The sequence below is a fragment of the Lepidochelys olivacea genome (assembly GCF_965140295.1).
Source record: "Lepidochelys olivacea isolate rLepOli2 genome assembly, chromosome: 2".
NCBI classification, from domain to species: Eukaryota; Metazoa; Chordata; order Testudines; family Cheloniidae; genus Lepidochelys; species Lepidochelys olivacea.
The window spans coordinates 86919261-86946111 of NC_140412.1; positions in this window are offsets into that span (position 1 = coordinate 86919261).

Below are 26851 nucleotides of genomic sequence, written 5' to 3' on the forward strand. Positions count from 1 at the left end.
CTGCATAAGCATTAATATTACATAAATATCTTGTAATATTTGTACATGGCAGTGTACATTTCATTTATAGAGTGAAAAATGCCAATTGCTTTCTCCCCTCCCTTAAATTTGTGGGAATTTTCTCCATCAATTTCATCACCATTATCTTTAAGACTTAAGGGTTTTCAAAGCAGACTTGGGAAAAACTGCCAGAATTTATTAAACTTTAGGACACACAAAATTAGTGTAATTTCTCCCTGGATTCTTATATCTTGGCAGATATGAGTGATATAAAAGTTCTCTGGTTTCTCTGCAGCTTGTCATATTAGTATTTTATGTGAAATCTAAACCAGCAATGAGACAAGTAAGCCTGGGAGATGTATGCTATAGTAACAATGTTACACTGGTGCTGTACTTGAGTACTCCCTAGATGTTTAGTATTGGTGGCTAATTCTGCGCAAAACAGAACCACCGCCAGCCAACCAATCCACACCCCTGAGAGATGCAGCTAAGCTGTTCTAAGATCAGCTATAGACACTGCTAGGTCAATGGAAGACTTTTTGTTGCTCTAGCTATACCTCTTGAAAGCGTGGAAATCCTCCTCACATTTTTGTAGGAAGTGTCTATAGTGGAGTGCTTGTAGACAGACAAATTGATTTTAAACCACTCAAACTGGGTTAGCCCTTTTTGATGGAGCTTAATGCAGTAGTTTGCTTCAATCAGCTTAGCTTGCATTGGTATACTCCTTAACAACTCTAATTTCCACTGGTCTGACCAGTGCAGGACAGGGGATTCAGAACTGGCTTCCTGATTATTTTCCTCAGTCCCTGCCTCCCCCCACAAGGTCTGCTAAGGCTCAATGGAGAAGAATCTAGTCCATAATTTCACTGCTTCTAGGTATCTTAGGTCTTCAAGCAAAATGCAACTAACAGAACAGGCTACATTGCTTCTCAGCAAATAAATGCTCTGGACAAAGTCAGTAGAGTCTGTGGGACCAAACCAGAAGCCGAGACTCCGTTTAATTAAGGAAAGCTTGACAGTGAAGTAGGTCAGGACACACAGCATGCAAGATTCTTGTTTGTTTGAAGAAAAATGGGCAACCACCATTAATTACTTTTAGAATCATAGAATATCAGAGTTGAAAGGGACCTCAGGAGGTCATCTAGTCCAACCCCCTGCTCAAAGCAGGACCAATCCCCAACTAAATCATCCCAGCCAGGGCTTTGTCAAGCTTGACCTTAAAAATATCTAAGGAAGGAGATTCCACCACCTCCCTAGGTAACGCATTCCAGTGCTTCACCACCCTCCTAGTGAAAAAGTTTTTCCTAATATCCAATCTATACCTCCCCCACTGCAACTTGAGACCATTACTCCTTGTTCTGTCACCAGCTACCACTGAGAACAGTCTAGATCCAACCTACATTACATGGACTTACTACTCCAACATAGCTAGATACCAAGATACCACAATGACAGGGCTGTATAAATACATAACGTAGGCAGGCAGATCGATGGATATGTACATTCATTAATGAAAACATGTTCATACCACCCCCCAACAGGTAGAAGTTTGATATAGATTCATCAGCAGTGATGCAATGCTTTCTTGTGAGAATGTTAAAAAAAGAAGAGGCAGAGAATGCTGTAATGAGACTATCCTTTGCAGTTCACCTGGAGCAGACCAGCTTGCTCATGATAGTACAGTTTTCCTTTGAATCCTGTGTGCTGTTGATCTGATCAGCCTGCTTCTGCATCTGGAAGCAAAACACTGGAGTGCGCTAGCCGTATTGCTCTCTACCAGCTACAGTTCTTCAGTTAGTTAAAGCTATGAAACCAGTACAACTGCAGAACCTTTAAGTCAGGACATTAATTCAAAGTTAATCTCTGAACACCCTGACCTGGACAGAATTCAACTGAAGTGTACAAATTGCTTCTCTTCTGCAAATCTTCTGTCAGATTTGAGGGTCAGTTTATTTTTTGGTGAGTGCCGAAAGCCACAGTTTAAGTGGAACAGAAAGTATGTAAATTAACCTTTGGTGCAAAGAGAATCTTCTCAGTACAATATTCAAATGGTGGCATACTGTAAACAACAACTATAGAGCAGTTGCTGTGGTAACCACATCTTTTTGAAAAATCAGTTAGCAGATGACAGTTATGCAATATAACACACTTGTCACTTTGGCATAGGTGAAGCATGCAGTGTATGCACTGTTCTTGCATAAGCATTTATTTTCCTCCCATGAATATGAATATTTCACACACTGAAAAATATGGCACCTCACTTCTAGTATGCAGTCAACCCTAAAGGGGAAAGAGAGAGAGGAGGAACAAATACATGGAAGGAAGTCGTCCCATGGTTTCTCTGTTCAGCTGTGGTTGACAGCAGCTCAAACAAAATCTTCCATCCTACATTGGATTTCTTTGAGGGCGATCCAACAAAAGGAATGAGAAGGCCAAAGTTATACAAGTATGATAGAATTATAATTATGTAGTAGTAGAAATAAAGATATGCAAAAGAGTATATAGGTATTGTAAAAAGGTATGAACATCAGTTCCATGCTGTTGAATTTCACTCTGTAACAAATGCAAGGCCAAAGTGCTAATTATTTCAGGCCGGTACAGGACAAAGAGTCTGTGCTGGAAAGTGATAAGAACTTTGAGGAAACAATGCTGTTCTTTAAAACACCCTGATGCTCTTCCCCCACGGGGGACCCTTGTCATGCCTATGTAAATCTTGGTATCCAAAGAGGGAAAAATAGATAGTGGGATAAAACTTGTTAAATGAATCAAAAGTCATAGATTGTGTTGTTAAGTAAAAGAATGAATGATGCGTGCATGGAATTGAGAGCCTGAAGCAGGGAAATAATTGGTTAGTAAATGGTGCCAGCCTAATCCTAAGAATTTCAACCTTGATATCGATGGGCCGAAGAATATGCAAAGTGGAGATAACTGGATGACCCCCGGAGGGCGAACTGGAATCCACCCAAAACGCATCAAGGAAGAACAAGAAGATAACACCTAGCCATCATGGAGCCATCATGGATGTACCCCCTGCTGATTGAGCCGATTGATGGTCATCTCAATTGTAAATTCAGCATAATGAAACAACTTCCATAGACTTGTATTGAACCAGAGACCTACAAAAATTGGGTCCAGGGACTGTGTTCTTTGAGTCTGGTTCTACGACTACCCTCCAGGAGCATCGGATGCGCATCTGACAATGACTTGGCTTCACTCTCGTGTCCAGGCCACCTGGCCAGTGACTTGGCATGAGCAACATCTAGGCTGGTAACTATAACCACCTTTATGTTGAACCTGTGTGTGAATGGATCTATATAGAAATTGCATATAGGAATATTTTGTTGTATTTACAATAAACGTGGCAATTTGCCTTGTCCCTCTTACAAGATCCTATTGGTATCATTTTTATTAGTGTAACACTTCCCCCCCCCCCAATATTCATTTATTCTGAATTACATGGATTATTTATAATCTTCTACGGGGAATTTCAAATGTACTACTTCATACATTTTGTTATATAGATGGGGCAAGTCAGGGTATCTTTAGCCAAATCTACTGACTAAACAATTTGCATAATTCATACCACAGAAGAAAGTGTTGCTAAGAAACTTCCTTCACTTGGCTAATAATCAGCGGATACACTTTTAAAGCATGCAAACTTGATTTTTTCCCTATTAAAAAGGACTCTACGCAATACAATGAATCCTAACGTACATTTTGGAGGATATAATCAGGAACTAGACTTTACAAATTAAAAAGCCAGAAATGGGTTTGTAGGATTTGGATCCAATTAAAGAAAACATGAACACCAGTATATTTCCCACCCCTAGGCTCACACATGGGAGCCAGTGTACTTTTGAACTCATGTATTTTGACTATGTTGAGGCGGTTTCCCCCTATGTCCTAATAAAAGGGCACAGAACAGCATGCAGGAAAGCAACTTCAACAAAAATGCACACAAGAGCACAAAATGAACTACTCCATACATATGCATTTTGCTATGTTGAAGCCACCCAGTTTAGAGCATCACACTGAAGCATGCAGTACTTCTGATTCACAAAGCAAAAGTGCATAGGTGGGGGCTGGTTGATCCCATGCCCTGATGTACTTTTGCTACTACGCTGGATTTTTGTTAATGGACTGATTTGCTGGGTGAACCTCGGTTTAAGTTTGCTAATGATGGACACTACTTTTGTGGATGCGTCTGTGCACATGTGGTCAAGAATTGGCATTGGTTTACTGTATTCTCGAATATGAATGTCGAAAATACCAGGGGATGCTGGAGGTTGTTTTACTGCATGCTCCTATATAGTATCTAGATTTGCCATGCTAAGTCTGGGGTGTGTATATTTTTAGTTTATTCCCCTTGTAACACTAGATCATAAGTATTTAGCGTCAGGTACTCATGAATGACAAGGGGAGGGTTGTGGGTTTTTTTGTTTTTTTTTAAAAACATTTTCCTCAGTTGTACGTCAACTTCAAATAAAAAAAACCCCACAAACAAAAAACACAACCCACAAACAAGTGGAGTATATGCCTATAAAACCAAAAACAACTGGGTTTGGCAAGCCCCAATCATAGCCCATCTCCATTTACCTGGACTGGAAAATTACTAGAGGAAGATAAGGCAGAGATAAAGCCAAACACTCCTTTGGTAGTCAAGTGAAAAGGAGTTTTGAGGATATGTCATACTATGGAAGAGGTTCATTATGGCGGAGTTGAGAGTATGTGACTATGTAAAAGCAATTGTTGCCATGGGGAAGGGTGGCTGGTGAAACATAACAAATAAATGTCAAATGGCTACAATGCTTATAACAGCACAAATGAGTAGTTGGTGGATTAGCATTTGAAGGTTGAAATATTTGTCCAAATGCATTCAGCATACATGCCTATGCTGGAAGTTTAGGGGAGGAGTTGTCAGCATACCCACTTTTGTATCCATTTATATTCAGAGAAAAGAGCGAATTCTGCAGGTTAATATTATTGTTGCCCTCATTTTGGCAAAACATTTTTATTACAGAACTCTGTGGTACTAAGCATTGCTTGTGATATCTTGGTGCTTAAACATAAAGCTGTGGTTAGGATCCATTATATCAGGTTGTTAACCTGAGATAGGTAGATGAATAGTGGGCATCATTTCTCAAGCACACTATTGCATAACTTTTTAACGTATATATAATTGTCACTATGGAGCTGTGAACTGAAGGCACATTGGGCCATCTTCTTCTCTGTTACACCTGTGCAACCTCATTGACTTCACACTTTAATGATCTACCTGCAAAGATCTACTACACAAGGGATGACTACTCTGGGGCTGCAGGGTTTAAGTTATTATTATTTTGGTCTTACCGATTGTCCCTCCTGAGCACTTGCATTCTTTAATTTTGTGTGGCACTTAGCTATGACCCTGATAGAGGTTATGTAGAAATGGAAAGAAAAATAAGACAGACAAGTGAGGTAGATAGGATTGTATGGATTTGTAAGAAACTTGGGGTGGAGGGTATTTAACCAAAATCTTAGTGTGAGTAAGGGTCAGATCTTGTTCTCCATTGACTTTAATGACCCAGACAAGCCCTAAAATGCTGATTTTTTTCTAAAATACTGGGACTTTTACTCAAAAGTTTTAGTTTTGTTCTTCATTATGAACTATTCAGCCCTGATAGACCAACTAGTCGACTTACAGTAATGGGACTCTTGCAAAGCTGGGTCTTCTCCCTTACTCCTCTTGGGTATAACTCCCCTGACTTCAGGTGGAATCAAGCCTGCTTTGATCAGAGCTGAATCTGGCCTACTGACTGAAGTGTTACCACCAGTCAATTGCACAAAAATCCCAGGAAAAGATGGCCTTTTGTCATGTTAAATAGGCTTCCCTTATAGCGGAGCAGGGAGAATTGCAATAAGCAAGTGTCCCTTAAAACACCCCCCACACACACACCACCATCACCGCTCAAACGTACTGTTATAATGCCCTTGTACGGGCTGAGGTTTCAGTCCAACTATCTGAAATACCGATGCATTTCTGATGCTCTTATCATGGTAGCACCTAGGCGCCCTGTATCTAAGTTAGGAAACATCTTTTCTGTCACTAGTGGATCAGAACTACAGTCTGCCACGCTCCATGTCCCCAAATGAAAGCTGAAACCACACCACTGGAGCCATGAGTGAATCACTGTTGACCCAGCACTCAAGTTATATTTTAAGCATCTTTCCACTGATGCAGCATCAGCACTGCCCCAGGGAGTTCCAGCATTATCCAGTACACCAATATGGCACATTAAAAAGAAGGGCTGCGACAGCCCGGAGGCATAAAGCAGAGTACTAAATGTGGAGTGCATCCTCCACCAGAAACAGTTAATGTAAGGTATCTTAATGGGGTTTAATTCCCTACTTCTTTTACTCCAGTCATTTACACAGCAGACTCATAGAAGAAAAAGGACAGCCCAGCATTGGTGCGGACGGATTTCTGAAATGAGACTCTTGTGACAGCAGTAAGATGATCTGCAGTGCTAGTTTCTGCCTCTCACAAGTTACTGCAGTTTCACAGCTTCATCTTTAGCTTCTGCTATGGCAGAACCATCGAGCTCTGCTGTTTGCTTTTCCACTTTTACAGCGTGTAATCTTTTTGGCCGCAGATGGACGTGGGCGTGCCTGTGTATGGGGAGGGAACTGAGGGGGACAGGGCAGAGCAGGGGGTAACGGTAGAAAGGAAACTCAGAGCAGGTCTACACTTAACGCTGAAGCTGCACTGGTGCTGCTGTGCCTCTGCACGGCTTCAGTGTAGATGCTACCTGTGCTGACAGGAGAGCTTCTCTCACCCATGTAGGTACTCTACCTCTCCAGAGGTGGCAGCTATGGAGGTGGGAGAAGACCTCCCATTGACAGAGCCCTGTTTACACAGTGGGGTTAGGCTCAGTGTAATTATGTCACATGGGGTGTGGATTTCACACCCCTGAGAGATGTAGTTATACCGCTGTATGTTTATAGTGTAGACCTGCTCTCAGCTTTTGTTTTTGCCCCCTGCTCCTGGTCATTTTCCTTCTTTTGGTTCTTGTCAGGTTCATATTTATGTTTTCCAGCCTGGCTCTTCCCCAGTAAAAAACAAATGTTATGATATTATGACAGATTTGAAGTTTCTGTAATAATTTAGGAATGCTGTCTATTCCGCTGACTGTTGTAGAGAGTCACTTCAAGCAGGGGTTGACTACACATAAGCAGGAAGGCGAGATAATGGCTCCACATGAAAACCAGCTCCTGGCAAACACTTCAGGGATAATGCAGAGCTATCTACTTTGAAGTCCACCACTGACCCCCTGCTGCGCTACCCAGACTAGTTTAACCAGGCTCAGGAAACACAGCAGGGAACAAAGACCTTGAGGACAGCGGGACTTCAAGAGAGTAAGATAGGTCTGCCTAAGCCTTTATACACATACATATCTTGCCTAGACAGTGTGCTTAAAAAGCCTCTTATGCTTTGTTCTTAACAGTAGGAAGAAGGCCAATCTTTCTTTTAGGAAGGCTGTTCTGGGTCACTGCATTCACCACTGCTTTGTGGCTCTCTAAGGGAAGAATCACATGTATAGAGACCAGTAGGACCCACTGTGGTCCTATTAGACCTGTCTCACCACCTTTAAGAATAGGGTAGTCATGGGATTCTACCCCAGGTAGGTCAAGCATGAGGTCTTCTACTAGTGGTAGTGGGGGAACAGGTGCACTCAAAGGCCTGAACAGGGGTCAGAGGTGCAGATAGCTCTGAATTGTAACCCTACTGAATGGCATTTAGAAGGCTGAATTCAACAAATTCAGAGTTCTACTCCAGAAGGTCTGGCTCCAGATTTTACCAAAGGTGGGTGCACAGGAGAGCTCTGTGCCTGGTTATCACAGGACTAAATTTCGGTGAGTTCAGGTTCTTATGCAATTGGCAAACATGACTTAGCTCCAAGAATGTTCATAAACTTCAGTCTACACAAGCAACTTCGACCTGTCTCTCTGTAGCCACCCCTTCTAGTCAGCTTCTGGGACCCCTGAACTTCAGATTTTGTCAAGGACTACAATAACTGCTCCATTCCAGGAATAGGGGAGTCCATTCTGTTCCTTCTCATTGTTTTCAGGTGGATCTGGGTGGCCACTCTCCCCTGCAGCCCAAGTAGTAACTTTTCAGATCTTCTTACATTGAGAACACTCCTTCTGCCAACTGGTGCTCTATTGAGCCAGTCCCACAATCCATAGCGTTAAATAAATGATCCTTTTAAAAAATTTACTTAAAAATGACAGTGTGGCATCTTAAGTCTGTCTCTCTCATTAACTACATATCAGTAATATTTTGTTGCTGACTTGCAGTGAATGTGTACTTCATTGTTTTAGAGCATATTTAATTTCACACTTAACATGGTAAATGCTGACTTGTCACTTGGTGTAAGACAGTAGAATGTACTGGTGTAATTTCTCATAGCATCTCTGACAGTGTTCCACCCAATTCAATTTGCACAGCTGGGGGGGTCATGTGGCCAAAAAACTACACCAATAAAAACATTAACAGAACATCACTGTTGCACACTTAAACATTAGAAATTCAGGAAACAAACTCTGAGGTTGCATGTGCAATATGATGGAGCTTAATTACATGATTTACTGTGTCAAATAGTAAAATACATTATGAAACTGGTATTAGGCAGATAGGAAGGGATTCTGAAAACATGGGTTTTAGGAAAAGAAGGGAGAGACATTCCCCCCCACCTGTGTTAGGAGCTCTGTAGAATACTTCCTTCACCCCATGGACACATTACAAGGTGTACAGGGGCGTAATCAAGGATGCTTTAGGAGCCCTTGCCTGTCCTGTTGCTCTGTAAATGCTTAACTCCCATCACTGCTGCATCCAAGTTCCTCAAGTCCTGCACAACATCTTCTCTTCCTCAGTTCCCCCTACTGAATTTAGCAATAGGTGACGAGCCATTTGATGGCAAAGCTAATTTACTGTGGATCCAACTGCAAAGGCAGGGCAGCTTTCCTTACCTGAGCATTTAGTGAGTGCAGTGGGGAAAGTCCAGCACACCTGCTCAAAGTGCATTTTTTCAGATACTCCTGACTGAGAAATCAAAGCCAGTTTCTTTCAGAACAAGCTCGTGTACAGATCCCCAAAGTTATTGCTATGCCAAATTTCAGGTTTCAAACATCAGTTGTGTGTGTGTGTGTGTGGTGGGGTGTCTTCCAAACAGATGGTAAGAGTATTCCCTTTTTGTTCTCTTCTCAGTCAAAAGTGGTTGAATAGTTTATCTTCAAACTTTTTTTGGGGAAAATTGCCTTCAGTCTGAGGCCATGCTGTTGGAAGACATTGGTACAAAAGACAAAAAAAATGAGAGCATTACAAATGACTGAAAAATGGGGAGTTTGAATAAAAAAATATTATGTGACTTTAATTATAGTGGGTCATGCCCAGCACCCAGCTAAGTAAGTGCTGGGAATTAACATTTTACATCTTCCAAGAACTTTTAAATCATTAATAGGGTGACAGCACACAATGGCAACCCCCATACATATAGCACTTCTGTACTTCAGTGATTACATAGCAATTCAGTTTATACAATGTGCTTTGGAATCCCAGGATGAAGAGTGCTTTATAAAACAACATAATGGCATTCCCGCTGCAAGATTGCTACAGCTCAGTTCTAATTGAGTGGTTTACTAACTTCCCTCTGATAGGCTGGTGGCAGATATGGTTGTAATAGGTCTTTTATTCCATTTTAAAATTCACAGATCATTTATTCCTTTAGGAAATTGGAAAGAAAAAATTATTCAGAGGCAATAAAAGAAACCCAGCCCCAGTTTAATAAGTTGTGGAACCTAATTTGTGTAAAAACCACACACTGTGTTTACCAGGGAACACTTGATTAGGTCCTGCCCTGAAACAATTTATTATGTAATACTGAAAAAATATTTGTATGTGTTTGTCAAAAGAAAGAAGAAAAAACAATAGCAAGATACTGCTATCAGCAAGATCTCAGGAGTAAAGAATTCCATTATACCAGCTGTGAGCTGTTCTGTTCAGCCTTTCATACTGAGCTATCATCATTGCTATAATTAGCCTTTGCACATTGTGCCTAATTGGTTATTTCTGTGGCATACAGGCATGAAATATAGGTGCTTTTTAGTCACTTTAACGCTAAAGTTAACTGCCTGTCGAGGTCAAAACTGATTAATGAAGCTTATTCTTTCTGCTTCATATTTCAGATTTTAGTCACTGTTCAGCTGTAGCTCCATTGTAAATATGTAGTGCTCATTTGCTACATCCATGAATGAAAAGACCTGGAATTTCCCCTATTGTGAGATAATTTGTTCAGGTTTGTTTAGTCTTCCTGAGCACAGGCTAGCACTAATAACTCAAAGCTAGTTAGAGATGGGCCTAAATGGTTATGGAAACTGGGTAAGTCTGTACATGGGTCTCCGTCTAACTTGGGGTATAGTAGTTTAAGTACCACTTCTGTGCTGCAGACAGCAAGAGAAACCAAATACACTTGTCCAAATCATTCTTGGAGTAAGAGGTGGCCCCTAATAGTGGATTGGAGCTCTGGAGAACTGGATCCAGTTCCCAGCTCTGCCCCAGACTCCATGTGATCTAGGGCAGGTAACAATCTCTATGCACCTCAGTTTCCTTTCTGTAGGACAGAGATGATAGTGCTTTCCCATCTCAGAGGAGAGATGCAAGGATACAATTGTTGGGGGATTGTGAGGTGCTCAGATCCTACCAGGATGGGAGCCATATCAGTACTTAGAGAATGGTAAGAAGGAACTTTTGTAACAGTTTCCACAACTTAAAAAAAAAAAAAACACCCAACAAAAAACCCCCAAAACCCAAAACTATTTCTGCCTCTCCACCTCTTCTAGGAGTCAGTTCAATTTTTCTAATCACTGGCCCTATATGATCTCCCCTGTGAGGCAGCAGATGAGGAACATTCTGCTACTTCCTACTTGAGAACCTGTTAACTTTTTCAGAAGAGCTTTATGTGGTTTAAAAGTTCTACTGTGACAAGCATTAAAAAGGACTTGTGTGTCTTTCATGAGACTTCTGGGTGTAATAGGCTTGGCTCACTGTGTTTCTGACTAAGCACACACTATTGACAAATGGTGCAGCACCACACAAATTGCAGTGCCAGTTTGTGTCTGCTGGATAGGTCTTTTGCATTTCATACCATACATCACTCTTTGCTACCTGCCCTGATTCAACAAAATCATAAATTCTTAACTACAAGAGGATCAGATAGTGTCTTCAGTCCACACAGAGGTCCCATTGATATCTCAGAGTTGGTCTCCTGCTCTCCCAGTGAAATGACTTTAAGTACTAGGAGACCAGTTTCAGAGGTCACCTGAGAGTAGTGTGCACATCAATAGCAGTGCATGGTCAAAAAGATGTTGGGTTGTCATGAAAGACTGGACCACCACATACACAGAAACCATGGATTTCCTTTCCATAGCACTAAGATAAATAGGAATATATTCTTTGGTTTTCAGTTTGAAAAGTTACTAAGAACTTGACTGCAGCTATGTGAGCCTTATGTCACCAGGTCATTTTTTGACTTCATAAGACTGCCTGCTGAGTTTTATACCAGTACACTACTTTTACTGTCCAAGCATATTCAGAAGGATGAATTGTTGCTCTCATTATTTTTTTATTCTGATTCATTGATTCTAATACCATAAGTGACCTCTATGATCTAGTCTGAGCTCTTGCATAATACTCACCATAGAACATGCCTGAAAAAAAATTCCTGTTTGAAGTTGAGCATATCTTGATTTAAAAGCCACCAGAGATGGGGACGCCACCATGACTTTTGGTAAGTTGTTTCAATGATTATTCTCATTGTTAAAAATGTACACCTCATTTCCAGTCTTTAGTGGTAGTGAAATGGGACTTTATAGGTGACCAGCATTGATGAAGTTGGTAATAAGGAAGAAAGAGCAGGCACATGAGAATTACCATATTGTATTGGACCACTGGGTCCATCTACTCCAGCATCCTCTCTCTAATTCATAGGAACATTCATAAACCTCAGGATGGTTAATTATGGGCTAACTTGCTCACTGTTGGGGTTTCTTCCCAATCAACTAACACCATTTCCTTCACCCAAGGAAAGAAAACAGGATGTAGGCCACAGTTGCCAACTTTCACGTAGTAAATAAGCAAACAAAACAAAACAAAAAACCCAAGCTAATCCCATTTCAAAACAAGGCCAAAACAAGCCAATCCCTAAGAACCCCAACACTCTATGTGACTAGATTCCCAGACTGCACTCCTGGGGGTCTGTGGTGGGCCTGCTGTGCACCCCTGACTCTCCCTGCCCCCCTTGCCAGGAGCCAATAAAAAAACCGCAGCAAAAAGCTACAAGACAAAAAACAAGCCCAATTTCCGTGTCCCTCCCCCACAGGTTTGGCATGTCTGATGTAGGCCTGCATAAAGGAGGAAGATAGGGTACCTCCAAGCAGTCATCTTTTCATTTCAAAGTATAGCAGGAAAGTGGTCTTCAATAAATCAAACCTCCATTCATTTATAAGAGTCCCCCAGTTCCATTCAGGCCATGTCACTTGTATTCTGAGTTTCTCCTACAGCTACAGTCCTCAAGCTGCACCATCTTACAGGAAAAAAGTGTACAGTAACTCCTCACTTAACGTTGTAGTTATGTACCTGAAAAATGTGACTAAGTGAAACGATAAGCAAATCCAATTTCCCCATAAGAATTAATGTAAATGTGGGGTTAGGTTCCAGGGAATTTTTTTTCCACCAGACAAAACACACACACACACGTGTGTGTGTGTGTGTGTATGTATGTATGTATGTATATACGCACAGTATAAGTTTTAAACAATTCAATACTGTACACAGCAATGAGGATTGTGAAGCTTGGTTGAGGTGGTGAAATTAGAGGGTGGGATATGTCCCAGGGAACGCCCTACAGCTAAATGATGAACTAGCATTCGGCTGAGCCCTCAAGAACTAACACATACATACAGCGATGGCAGTGAGATCCACAAATGATTATACAAACCCTGAAAACACAGATTGGTCCTCATTGTAAACTGATCAAAATAAGGGCACTCCTATACTTCCATTTAAAAAATCCCCAGGCAAATAATGTCTAGTTCATTTCAATGGAACATTAGGCATTTCCTCTGCAAAGCATTATCTTTTAACAACAGATCTTCCTATACCATTACATTTGATGCAACAAGTGGCTCAGAGTGTTCCAGGTGTTAACATTGTGTTCCTGTACAGCACTTAGAGTTAAATGTGGTTCAGGGTTTCAAATACAGAGACCTTTGCCTGTTCAGTCCTATGGCAATCACCATTAATTTTTTAAATAAACTTTTATTAAACATATAGAAAAGGAAAAACAGTTGAAACATTTATAATGTGAAGTATTAAATAAGGCTTTTATTTTAACAATATCCCTTATTCCCTATAGAGTTTTTATAAGGAATCTCCCTGTTTGACAGTTATTTAGATGATATTAAAAATGGAAGTAATTGTCCTTTTTAGGGAAGTGAAAATAAATTAGTAGAATGTGATCTGGGGTTGGAGTTGAAGTTTTATCTGCTTCCTTGGAGACAAAATGAGGGACAATAACAGCAAAGATAGCAAGTGCAGTGTCTGTCCCTGATGCTGATTTTTACTTGGAACCTTGCTGCTTGGAGAAAGAAGAAATAAGGTGGGGGTGGAGGAAGAGAATGCCCAAGGAAGGAGGTGATAGCAGGAATCCAAGTCTCACATCATTCCAGCTGGTGTTCAGGATTTAGCCAAAGCTGGTGGATGTGGTGATATCATCAGGATCCCTTGCCCTGGTCAAGAGATCTCTCTCAGGATCAGGATGATGAAACCCCCAGTGTCATGGTGGATTCTGGGATCCCAGGAGACAGTAGCAGCCATGAGGTTTTCTCCTTTCAGTCCACCCCTCTCTCAGCCATTTTGATCCCCACCTGAAGCCTTTTTTGAAGGCCCCAAAGGGGGATAATGGGTGGAATAATCCCTCATTACTTTGACCACCAATTAATCCTAACTTCCACCACTCCAATTTTGGCCCATTAATTTCTGGTCCCATTCTCCTCTTGTTCACCAGACATGATCAGACTCCTTGGGCAGTATCAGTAGATCTTTCTGTTTGAACTAATTTGGTCCACTTCCCTTTTGCGTCTTTTCCTAAGCAATTTTATATAAAACAAACAAACATTCTGAGTTGGACCTCTGTTACCTTGAACAACTTTGATCCAAGGCCTCTGCACAACAGATCCTTCCAAATTACAAGCTGGGCCTGCTGAACAGAAAGTAGTTCACAGGTTTTAAACTGGACGCAGTACATGCCGAGACAGGATTCAGGAGTTTTAGGTACTGCTGTGTACATGTCCAGGTAGCATCGCTATGTTCACTAAAACTAGTCAGTCACGTTAATACTAAGTCTTAATACTGTAATTAGATATACTATATTTTTCTGTAACCTGCTCTCCACACAGGTGCATGGTTGCAAACAGCCAAATAAAGATGTGCCCAATGGAGACTATGAGAAAGTATTCACCTTAACTGAGTAATTTTGCAGAAAACTTAAAAGAAGAAGGGTTTCCTAGAACAAATGCAAAAGCTGTAGTTTTTTTAATAAAGAAATCCAAAGATGTTTCCATAAACATTCCAACAGTTAAATGAAGTTAAAAATAGAGCTTATGTTAGTAACTTAAGTTATATATGGATGGCTTGTTAAATGAAGATCAATATTGTAACTATTACAGATGTAAAAAAATGTAGGGTTTAGTGTAATCTTTTCATTGTTTTATGTCAGGTCATATTTTATATAGTCCCCTAGAAAGTATCAAAATCCTTATGATATCCTTGAGTAATGGATTTTATATTGCTTTCTTTAGAGTAAGTGCCAAGGTATGTGAAATTACAAGGGGATAGAGAGCTCTCTATTGACTGCAGATGTAAGAAAGTTCCAGGAATCCATGAAATGTCTTGCACTCCTTTCACTCTAATGAGTGGAAAATTATCGAGTTAAGTGAGGTGTTCACTGTGGTCTGGATGTAACTGTGTTCAGTTCGGACTTCAAGATCAGTAGTGCTCTGGAAAAGGGTGTAAACAGCACTTGAATGATATTCACTAATGAAGTTATGGCTGATTCAGAGACCAATCATCATTCATTGTTTTTAAAAAGGAAAGTTTACAGTATCCTTATTTGGTGCCCAATCCAACCCCTTTGGAAGTCAGTGAGAATCCTTCCACTTTTGGAACAATTCTTATAGATGGCAGCTGGATTGGGCCTGTGGTTAAGGGGGAAAATGAAAGAACCTCAGCTTGTGGGAAACAAGAGATAGATTATCTTTCTTGAGCTCTAGGCAGAGCCACCCCCTAGGCAACTCTTCACATCCTCCATAAAATGTGGAAGGACTAGTTAAAAGCCAGGTGATAATTAATGTTTTAAATCTGGGATTGTCAAAGGATACTCAGGGCATTCAACTCCACTGAACTGTAAGGGGACCTGGGTGCCTCTCCCTATTTGGCTGACAGGAAAACTATACAATAATGAAAACTAAACACATATGAAAATGAAGATGTCTGTTGAGCAGACTATACAGATAGCCAGAGTTTTCCCTAGATTATAAGAAATAATGTTGAATCGTATAATCATCGTATAAAGGTAATATCCCCTTATTTATTAAGTCCCAAATTCATAGGTCAAATTTGAATCAGCATGAATCCTGATCCAACAACTATGATAGGAAGCCACTTTCCAGACTAAAACTAAAGACAAACACTCAGATTAGGTCTCCCAGTGTATTTTTACATTACCATGGAACTAGATTTACATGCCTTGGGACAGATACCCTATCATCTTTTAAGTCTTCTACAGTCCTCAGAACCTAAGTAAAAAATAACCTTCTCTTTGAACCTAATGTCCATATATACATTCAGGAAAACTTACTTTATAAATTAAACAACATTCTAGAGTGTAACAGTTAATCTCAATCAGTAGTATTCAAACATACTGAGTATACCTATTATCTTGGAGAATGACAATCTCCATTAGTTGCGATTTACATAAGCTACCTTCTAAGGAATAAGAAATTGGTGAGGAGAAATCTTGCTTGTTTCATACTTTTGAATTTTTATGCTTTACATCCTTAGATAGGCCTTTCAACAATAAAATAAACTGATTAGAAGTAGTGAATACAATTTATAGAATTAGTTTATGTTTTGCTTAACCTATAAGTGATGACAGAAATTGAAATGCTTCAGTGAACATTAGAATTCACTTTAGAATCTATTTATACTGGTTCCTAGTTCAGTGTGATCATTTTCTTGTGAACCCCAAATGATTGCTGTTCAAAGTTCTGTGGAAGACATTTCTTCCAACCATAAACAGTGTTTGCTAGTATAAATAAGGCAAGTGTGTAGCACACAAATCCCTGTTAAGTACAGCAGGGGTTCTCAAACTTCATTGCACTGCAACCCCCTTCTGACAACAAAAATTACTATACAACCTCAGGAGAAGGGAGATGGGGGAGCCCAAAGCCAAAGCCCAATGGCTTCCGCCCCAGGCAGGTGGCCTGTAACCCGAGCCCTGCTGTCCAGGGCTGAAGCCCTCAGGCTTTGGGTTTGGGCTTTGGCCCTGGGTCCCAGCAAGTCTAAGCCAGCCTTGGTGACCCACATTAAAAAGGGCCACTTTAGGGTCTTGACCTACAGTTTGAGACCCCCCCCCCGAACAGGATTTTCTATTTGAGATAAGTGAGCCAACTTGGATAGAATCTCCTTTGTGACAGAGGCCCATCAGCAGTTCACTCCTCTCTGTCAGCAACTCTTAGCAGGTGTAGTGAGTTTGTCAGGCCTAACATCATTTTCATAGTACGTAACCAGAAAGTGTCTTTAAGGTATTAGATAAAAGCTGGTGACAAACTGGTCATTAATATCTGTGTGAAATGTATGTATTGACATTCTACACTCTGTGGGAAGGGACACATCAGAATCTGCTGGGTTTGTTTAAACTCAGCAAGTCAGAAAATTTTCTAATGGAACATTTTTCTGTTGGAAAATGCCAATTTGATTAAATCAGAATGCTCTGTGGGAGCATGTCACTTTCAATGAATCATCTTCCAATGGAAGCTAAGCAGGTTGCCTAGGGAAACCTGCCTGGTTTCCTACTAGGTCTCCCTCCTGCCTGGTAGCCCACCTGGTGGGCTGCTCCTGAGCCGATAGCCTGGAAACAACAGCTAGAACCAGGATTCTCAGGGCTTCTAGCCTCCTCAGTCTACAGCTGGGAGTCTGGATGCAGGGCTGTCAGATCTCCAGGTGGCCGAGGGAGCCTCATAAATTGGATTTTGAAAAATATCAACATGACATTTTCTTTTTACTTCAAATTTACCTTTCAAAATTCCTGTTTGATGGGATATTTCTAAATGAGGTTTGTTCTGATGTGGAATGATTTTTTTTTTTCATTCAGTATTTCCCATGGAAAGGAAACTACGGGTTCTGACCACCCCTATTTAAAATTCTGAATCTCACGAAAGGTGGGTATTTTAGATGGACTCCGTGCAATACATGCACCCATGCCAGGGTCTGAGAAAAAAGGAAAAGTCAGAGGAATGGAGAGGGTAGGTGGTGATGAAAGCCAAGGCATCAATAAATAAAAATAAAAAAGTGGGGCTTTAACCAAAGCAAGTTTGGAAGTCATTAATCTACAGTGAATGTACTCATTTACCCATCACAGAAATTCAGCCACCACTGAGGTGAAATGTAGCAGCTGCCTAACAGCCACACCACTCAACGCTGCAGAGCAGGAAAAGGAGTATTGTACACAATTAATGCTATAGGCAGAATGAAGCTGCCCCATTTGAATGTGTCCAAAACATCAAAGTTAACACTCCAACTTCTACAAAAAGTGAAATGTGATTAGGAGATCCACAATATATTTCTTCCTCAGGTACATCTACACTTTGCTAACAGACAGAGGTTCTGACTTTTGATAGGACTACTTAACTATCTACTTTACCTTCATACATGGGCTGACTGTGGAGGAAGTGCCATATCAGCTATCAATTTCTCACCATCCTCAAACTGCTTCCCATCCAAAAACCAAGAACTAAAGTCTGTCTGCAGTTTCCCCATGAAGAATTCACACCTTTCCATAAGTATTCCTGTTGCCAAGTTGGCAACTGGTACAGATCTTATGGTGATGGATAAGGTAGAGGAGGAGAACTTTAATAGAACAGGACAGAATACAATTCTGGCATTTGTTCCACTAGATCCACTCTCCCCTCTCCCCCCCGCTTGTGTCCTTGAGCCCTTTTCCTTTTCAGGTCCACCAGCACTACAAGTCTTTTTTGTGTGTTGAGTATATCTTTAAGATTATTGAATGGCCTGAACTGAAATGGCTTCTTTTTAAGACAGACCTGGGCTTATAACCATAGGGTAGGGGACATACAGAGCCACATGCATTCTGATAAATATGATTCCGTCAGTGGCAAGCTGCAGCTGGAAGCAACTTGCTGAAATGGGAGTTAACTTTTATTTCTTTTACAGAAGCAGGCTTTGGAAAATCTAAACACAGAGAAATCAGATCAGTGGTTCTCAGCCAGGGGTACGTGTACCCTAGGAGTACGCAGTGGTCTTCAAGGAGGTATAGTAACGCATCTAGATATTTGCTTTGTTTTACAACAGGCCACATAAAAAGCCCTAGTGAAATCAGTACAAACTAAAATTTCATAGAGTGACTGTTTATACTGCTCTATATACTATACACTGAAATGTAAGTACAATATTTATATTCCAATAAATTTATCCTATAGTTATATGGTAAAATGAGAAAGTAAGCAATTTTTCAGTAACATACCGTGACACTTGTATTTATGTCTGATTTTGTAAGCAAGTAGATTTTAAATGAGGTGAAACTTGGGGGTATGCAAGACAAATCAGACTCCTGACAGGGGTACAATTGTCTGGAAAGATTGAGAGCCACTGGTTTAGAAAACAGTTCAGCAAACCACTTAAGCAGCTGCTTAAGCTAAGCATGTACTTAAATTAAACTACTACTGGGACTTAACGCCATGTTTAAGACTAAATTCAATGTCAGGTGAGGGTACTCAGGTCCATGTGGAAGCTATGTTCTGCCATTTTTGTCAGGCTTTCTTGTGCCAAAGCCATGCGCAACTGAACAAACAAGAAGCTCAATTTGCTATGGCCTTGCCCCTTGTATAGTCATTTACACCCGTGTAATGTGATTGTAAGCTGCCATTTTAATCAGGTAGTAGCATTTACACCCACTTTGTGCAGGTGATGCTAGATGGAAAGTCAAGCCCAGAGGCCCCTTTTCTGTACATTAAGCAGGATAGCACTGAATTTCACTTCAGAGTTTTCTGTGGTAACAGTGAGACTGATCACATTTAGTTTTGCTTTTAATGGTGAAATTACATTTGAGAGAGACATTCTCTGTTGTGTACATTGGGATCATGGGGAGAGAGGTCAGGAGACTTAAGAGTCATTTTAAAAAATAGCTGAGAAACTAAAAAGCAGATACTGTATAACAGCTAATTGAAATGCTGCCTCGCTTTACACTTCTCTGATGAGGTGCACTATAACCGTGACTGAAATAGCTTTGGGTAATGGGACTACCTCCTTTAATCTACTCAAGGAGGAAGTTGTTTGTTAATTAGGATGGACAGAAAAAATCACAGGGCTGCTGAACAACTGCAATTCGATTTGCAGTGTTGACTAGACCCAATTAAAAATTAATGCAGAAACTATGCAAATATACACTCTTTGGTAGATTGGGGGTGTATAGTCTAGATCTACATGCCCAGAGAATCTAACATCAATCCTAAAATTATGTTCTGGGACCAGTTCATTGTTTTTAAATCTTTAGAGCACCAGTTGGAAGCAGCACTTCTGTTGGAAGGAAGGAGACAATCCTATTATAAACTCTCAAGTGTTTTATAACTTCAGTATAAAATAACCCACAAGTACACCATGCTACTACTTCTTGCCTAAAAAGTGGCAAAGTCCTGGGGGTGCATGGATGCTTTTAATTTTTTTTTTTTTTTAAAATTCTGCCCTCCTCTCTAAAACAAAGATAATCAAATCAAAGTCTGCAAATATGCTAGTTTGAGTCTGCTGTTACCTATGTACCTACCGTTACCCACTGATCTCCCTTGGCCCCTAGCCTGCAATCACTGATGCAAAGTGATGCACATGCATGAGCAGTCTCTACTGCTTTTGAAACTTCTGGCCAAAAGTAGGGTTCTAAGACTATCTTTAAGTGTGGGATTTTCCAAAGCACCTCTGTGACACAGGAACACAAGTCCCACTGACTTCAGTGAGACAGACAACTCATTGGCCTACAGCTGTGCATAAGGGTCTGCAGGATCAAGGGTTTGGTTGGTAGGAGCACTGTCGTGCAGCACCCAACTTAGCTCTACTAGTGCCCTCAAAGAAGGTCCCCTCCCTCAGTGCCTCTTTTTTTAAGAGGTTGCAATAAATCACATCTTTAACCACCACCACCCCTAGAACACAGGCAGGAACAGGCTTCCTAAGGTGACATCTACCAGGCAACTAGGAAGTCAGAGTGCAGCATATGGAGACATACCTGAGCTAGCTTTGTTGGAGCTACAAACCAGCTCTTACGTCATAGCAGCCCAGGTTATCCACCTGAGTACAAGCCCACTGGGGACCCTGGTATGTACTCAGGTGGCTACAAATGCCACCACTGTGCTGCCACAGCTTCACTGCTATTTTTAGCAAGCATCAATAAAAACCTAGTAGATCTATAAAAGTTTTTCAAAAGCGTGAACAAAGCGAAAGATTAAGACTTTTCAACCATCCATGTTGGAAACACTTGATTTCACTCTCTGGAGCCCAGAGCCAACACTTCATGTACATGAGTGACAGGAAAGGGCCTTTCTAGATTTGATTCTTTTTTTCCAAATCAGCTCCACAGCCTTGTGGAAGACTGACATTAGCTTGTGCTGTACTATCATCCAGCCATTCTGATTCTTTTTAAAAGTAGGTTAAAGCAATGCTATGTAGGTTGCAAGTTCAACTACTTAAAGTTTAGGAAATGCCAGGTATAATATTGCCAGTGCAACCTTAAATTTGCCCCTTTGTATGTTCATCCTGTGCATTGAATGAGGAAGGGATCCATGGAAAAAATATAGTATGCAATCATATAATTAAAACAGTTTCAGAATACATAAGCACAAAAGGAATTGTCTTAGGATCCACTCACTGTGAGCAGTGCCACCTGCTGGCAATCCTGGGGACTAGTCCTGCCAGTTTGCGCTCTCCCTCCATTATTGTCTTCTCCTATCTTGTCTCAGTCTGCTGCCCCACTCACTCCTGGGTCTGCAGCTTCCTCTCTGTGGCATAGTCCTCCAGCCAGGTCACTAAAGTATTCCCTTTCTGGGGAATTCAAAGTCCAGACCTGCTGTCTGGATATCACCTCCAACACCCTTGCCACTTCCCAATGGCTGGATAAGGGAACTGAGGCCTGCCTGAGTTCTAACCCAGGCGCCCTATAACAAGCAGCCACAGTCCTACCTGTTGTTGTTGTTGTTTCCCTACGCTTCTTCCTATATATCTGGCTTCCCCCAGCTCTGGATTTAGCCAGCCTCCAATTCCATCTACTCAGGGACTGACTGCAGCCTACTTCCCTGCAGCCTTTCCGATAAGCAGCCCCCCTGCAACCAACCCAGCTACCTGGCTTTGTACAGGCTCTGCCTGTTCCTGCACAGGTGAGCCTGTCCTTAATTAGCTATCTCCAGCCTAAATCTCCTCTGCTTGCAGCCTAATTAGCTGATTGGGCCCACCTGTCTTAATTCAGCTCTTGCAGGGCTAGTATGGGGACTCCACCCCATCACAAAATGGAATTAAGATTATATGGGCAACCTTAAATTTTACATGTCCTAACTTTCAGGTGTTTGACTTCAAAACCTAAATAATAAGGTTTGAAACTAGGGCTGTCAATTAATCAGTTAACTCAAGCATAACGCAAAACAAATTAACTAGATTAAAAAATAGTCACAATTAATCAGAGTTTTAATCACACTGTTAATAAGAGAATATCCATTTAAATTATAAATATTTTTGGATATTTTTCTGCATTTTCAAATATGTTGATTTCAATTACAACAGATTATAAAGTTGTCAAGGTTCCTTTCCCACTCTGAACTCTAGGGTACAGATGTGGGGACCCACATGAAAACCTCCTAAGCTTACTTTTAACAGCTTAGGTTAAAATTTCCCCAAGGTACAAACTATTTTACCCTTGGACTTCTACTGCCACCACCAAACTTTATCTGGGTTCCTGAAAAAACATAGTTTAGAAACATTTCCCCCCCCCCAAATTCTCCCAACCCTTACACCCCACTTCCTGGGGAAGGTTTGGTAAAAATCCTCACCAATTTGTATAGGTGACCACAGATCCAACCCCTTGGATCTTAGGGCAATGAAAAAGCATTCAGTTTCCTTACAAGAAGGCTTTTAATAGAAGTAAAAAAAGAATCACCTCTGTAAAATCAAGATGGTGAATACCTTACAGGGTAATTAGATTCAAAACATAGAGAATCCCTCTAGGCAAAACCTTAAATTACAAAAAAGACACACAGACAGGAATATTCATTCTATTCAGCACAGCTATTTTCTCAGCCATTTAAAGAAATCATAATCTAACACATACCTAGCTAGATTATTTACTAAGTTCTAAGACTCCATTCCTGTTCTGTCTCTGGCAAAAGCATCACACAGACAGACACAGACCCTTTGGTTTTCTCCCTCCTCCCAGCTTTTGAAAGTATCTTGTCTCCTCATTGGTCATTTTGATCAGGTGCCAGTGAGGTTACCTTTAGCTTCTTAACCCTTTACAGGTGAGAGGATTTTTCCTCTGGTCAGGAGGGATTTTAAAGGGGTTTACTCTTCCCTTTATATTTATGACAAAAGTGTACAGTGCTCACTTTATATTATTTTATTACAAATATTTGCACTGTAAAATAGAAAAAAATAGTATTTTTCAACTCACCTCATACAAGTACTATAGTGCAATCTCTTTATCATGCAAGGGCATCTCTTTACAAATGTAGAATTTTTTTTTCCACATAACTGCATCCAAAACCAAAACAATGTAAAACTTGAGCCTACAAGTCCACTCAGTCCTACTTCTTGTTCAGCCAATCGCTAAAAAACAAACAAGTTTGTTTACATTTATGAAAATAATGCTGCCCCCTTCTTATTTACAGTGTTATCGGGAAGTGAGAACAGGTATTCACTTGACATTGTCATAGACTGTGCTGCAAAGTATTTATGTGCCAGACATGCTAAACATTTGTATGCCCCCTCATGCTTTGACTTGTAGATTGCCCTTTTTTTTATGGTGCAATATTTGTTTGAGTGCACTGCCATTACAGTTAATTATTTGCAGTTTACTTTAATGTAACTAGAAGGTAACAATTCTTCACTGTAAATCAGATGCTACTGCATTAGATGTTTCAGATTGGCATCTTGACATTCAGGGTTATATATTTAGTAGCCAGGAAATAAAGACTGCTCTCTACTTACAAAATTTTAAGCAAAGTCTTTCACTTTCAAAGTTGTGTATATTTATGCAAGGGATACAGGAGTCTTTTCACTGACAAACCTCATTTATTTGCGCATATATCGTTTGGAGCTGGATCCTGCAAACCCCACTCATGGAGGAGTCATATTGAAGCCAGGGGGGCATTCACATTAGGAATGAAGTTGTATGAATAAGGGCTAAAGGATCAGGCCACTTTGTGTTTTATGTATGTGTGCATAATCTGTTACATATCGGAGAATGTACCAGATTTTACAAAATCCACTGAATGAGGCCCAATATGGAACCTCCGCTCCCTCCACTGATTTCCATGAGCTTTACATCAGGTCCTTATTACTGATCTGTCTTCTGCTGAAAATATTGCAATAGCTTCTATTCTCGCTGTTTTCAGTTAGAAGATACTGGAATAAGCAGTTACAATATTTCCAGTGTGGTCTGGGACCACTATATGTGCCTTTGGGAGCGGAATGTAGTCCTAAGAGTGCATATCTGAGAAACAGAGGAAAAGCAAAGAGGCAACTAGAAAAGGAAGGAGTGTAACAGATACAGAAAAAGCAGACAGAAGTAAGGTAGCAAACATAATATTGGACGAAGCACTTAGAGGGCCAGGATAAAGAGAGAGGACAAAAAAAAACCCAAAAAGAGGGCCAAATTTGGAAACGTTTACTCTGTTCTTATTTGGCTGGGGGAGAACCCTATGAAAGTCCCATGCTGGGTCTGTCTGAGGCTGAGTTTATTTGTAGGAAGTTTCACCTAAAGTGTTTCAGTTCATTTCCAAGAATAAAATATATGTTCTTTTGCCCATGTTAAAACTGTTTTGTTGAGAACCTCTAGCATCTCCATGGTTTGGAGCAGGGACTTGCAATATAGTAGGGAAAATTTAGCAATAGGGTCTTCCTAGTGTCAGGGATGCCCTTTTGTGAAAATATGCCCAAACTTGGCCAAGTTAGAAGCCTTATTTCTTCTTTGTAGTGCTTAACTCTGCAGCCTTAACATTCTTTTTACATAACGTTTATATAATGAACCAGATTCTCCATTCTTTTACATCTATTTATACTGGGATACTCCCATGAATTTTTATGGAGTTACACTGGCATAAAAATGGTGTTGCAGAGTTTATCATTACTAACAGGAAAGAGAAGTAGGCTTTGATATACTTTCCATGCTAGGGTGGCCCAAGGTTCTAGGTTCCCCCAGCACTTTGAGACAAGAGGAACATCATAATGGAAAGACCTAATGCCTAGGTGATGTCTGAAGCTTCGATTTAGGGTCCATCAATCTTGAGCTGGGAGGTGTGATTCCCAGCTTGGGTAGACATACATGTACTAGCTTTGCCTGAGATAGTTCCTAAAAAAACCCAGCAGTGTGGCCATGCTGGCCTGGCCAGCAGCTTGGGCTAGCCACCCAGGTATGCACCCAGAAGGTCAGGCAGGGTTGTACTTGGGTTGCTAGGTCAAGCCACCATCTGTGCCACTGTGGCCACACTGCTATTTTTAAGGCACTAGCTTAAGCTAGCACACAGGCGTCTACCCAAACTGGGAATCACACCTGCCAGCTGTTGTGTAGACATACTCTTAGATTGTGGGTACGGTCTTCAGAAGTGCCTAAGAAAGGAAGTATGAGATGCTCAGACTTAGCAAGACTTTAGTAAGTCAGCAGGGAGCCCAACTGCATAAGTGATAATTAATCGTGGTAAAACTAAGGAAAAACTGATGAAATTTACAAGAGTTTTGAAAAGTGAGTTTCAATACTTTTGTTCTGCACAGGCACAAACTAGAAAACTATTCTACCAGTTACCTCTTCATAGTGTAGTGAAAGCTTCTGTACACTATGAACTCGCAGCAGAAGAGTTGTGTTATCTGAAACCCCTTCTCCCCCTACTCCGCCCCCCACTATAGCAATGATGCTTGCAGTATGGCAATATCAAATCCTATGGGCAAATCTGGATTATAATTACAGATTGTCAAATAAACCAGTTGATATCTGAAAGGAAAGAATTTACCTTCGTTTCTGTTAAGTAACACATATGTGCTAAAGCCATTACATTTTGCCTTACTGCATGTGGTACTACTGCCACTCCCTTATATCTGAAAGTGAGACTATCCTACAACAAAACCTCTGTATGTTCCCCTCTTACAAAGTTGGTGGTATTCTCAGTCTAGATCAAAATTTTGTGGTTGACCTCTCTGACCTTTTCTTTCTAAAAATGGAGGAAAACCAAAACCCTGGATCTAACTTTGGGTGGGAAGAGGGAATTGGAAATCGAGATCTGGATTGAAATTCTGCAGTTTAGGCCTATCTAATTGTAAACAAATGAAAGGGAATTAAAATGTTTGATTCATTTCAAGTTATGTTCAGGTTACTTTAGATCATTTTCTGTTTAGTTTTTTATTCCAGGATGGATCTAACTATAAACATGGGTTTTCTCTAAGTAATTTAGCTAGTAAGAACAATTTTAATTTTTTTTTCTTTCAGTTCATTGCAGGTAGCAAGACTATTGAAGTATGTATGTGCTGGTAGGTCTGTTCTGAACTCCTTTAATTTGAAACCTAAGTATTCACTGTGGACATTGGCATGAATCAGTTAGGCAGTGCGGCTCTTTGGTGAAGGCAAAAGGACTTGTCAAAAAGTGAAAACAAAAGGAAATAATAGGATGGCAGCAAAAAGCTTTAAAATGTTCTCCTCTCTCATATTAATGGGGAATCAAGGTCAGAGAGACACACTGGAGCAAATGGATTTCAGGCTTTAAAAACATCCTGGGTTGCATTAAATAAAAAAAGAGACTGCACAAAAGTGTGCAGTATGCTTCCTTCTGAACAAGAAATCAATGATTATTTGTATTGAATGCTAAAATCTTATAAAACAAATGACAGAGCTACATAAAAAACAAACAAACAATCTAGAGTCGTTCTAATTCTATATACACTGCCAAACAACGAACAGAGTTAAAATGTTGCTTTTCCTTCCTGTGCCACCTTCTTTCTCTGTTTGGAAATCAATTAAAATGACAGCTGGCTAATTATCAAGTGCTGAACACCTACGACTCCAAATAAAGTCAACAGAAGCTGCAAGGGTTCAATATGTCTAAAAGTCAGGCCCCTTCTCGGTAGACTTTTCTGTTTATTTTCCTTATGCTTCCCCTTTAAACACATTAGATCAGGGGTTCTCAAACTTTGTTTTGCTGGGAAAATAGTTCAGGCTGTTATGACAACCCCCCTCACCCCCGCAAGAAAAGTGATAGCAAGTTACTGTACATACTCACAGAA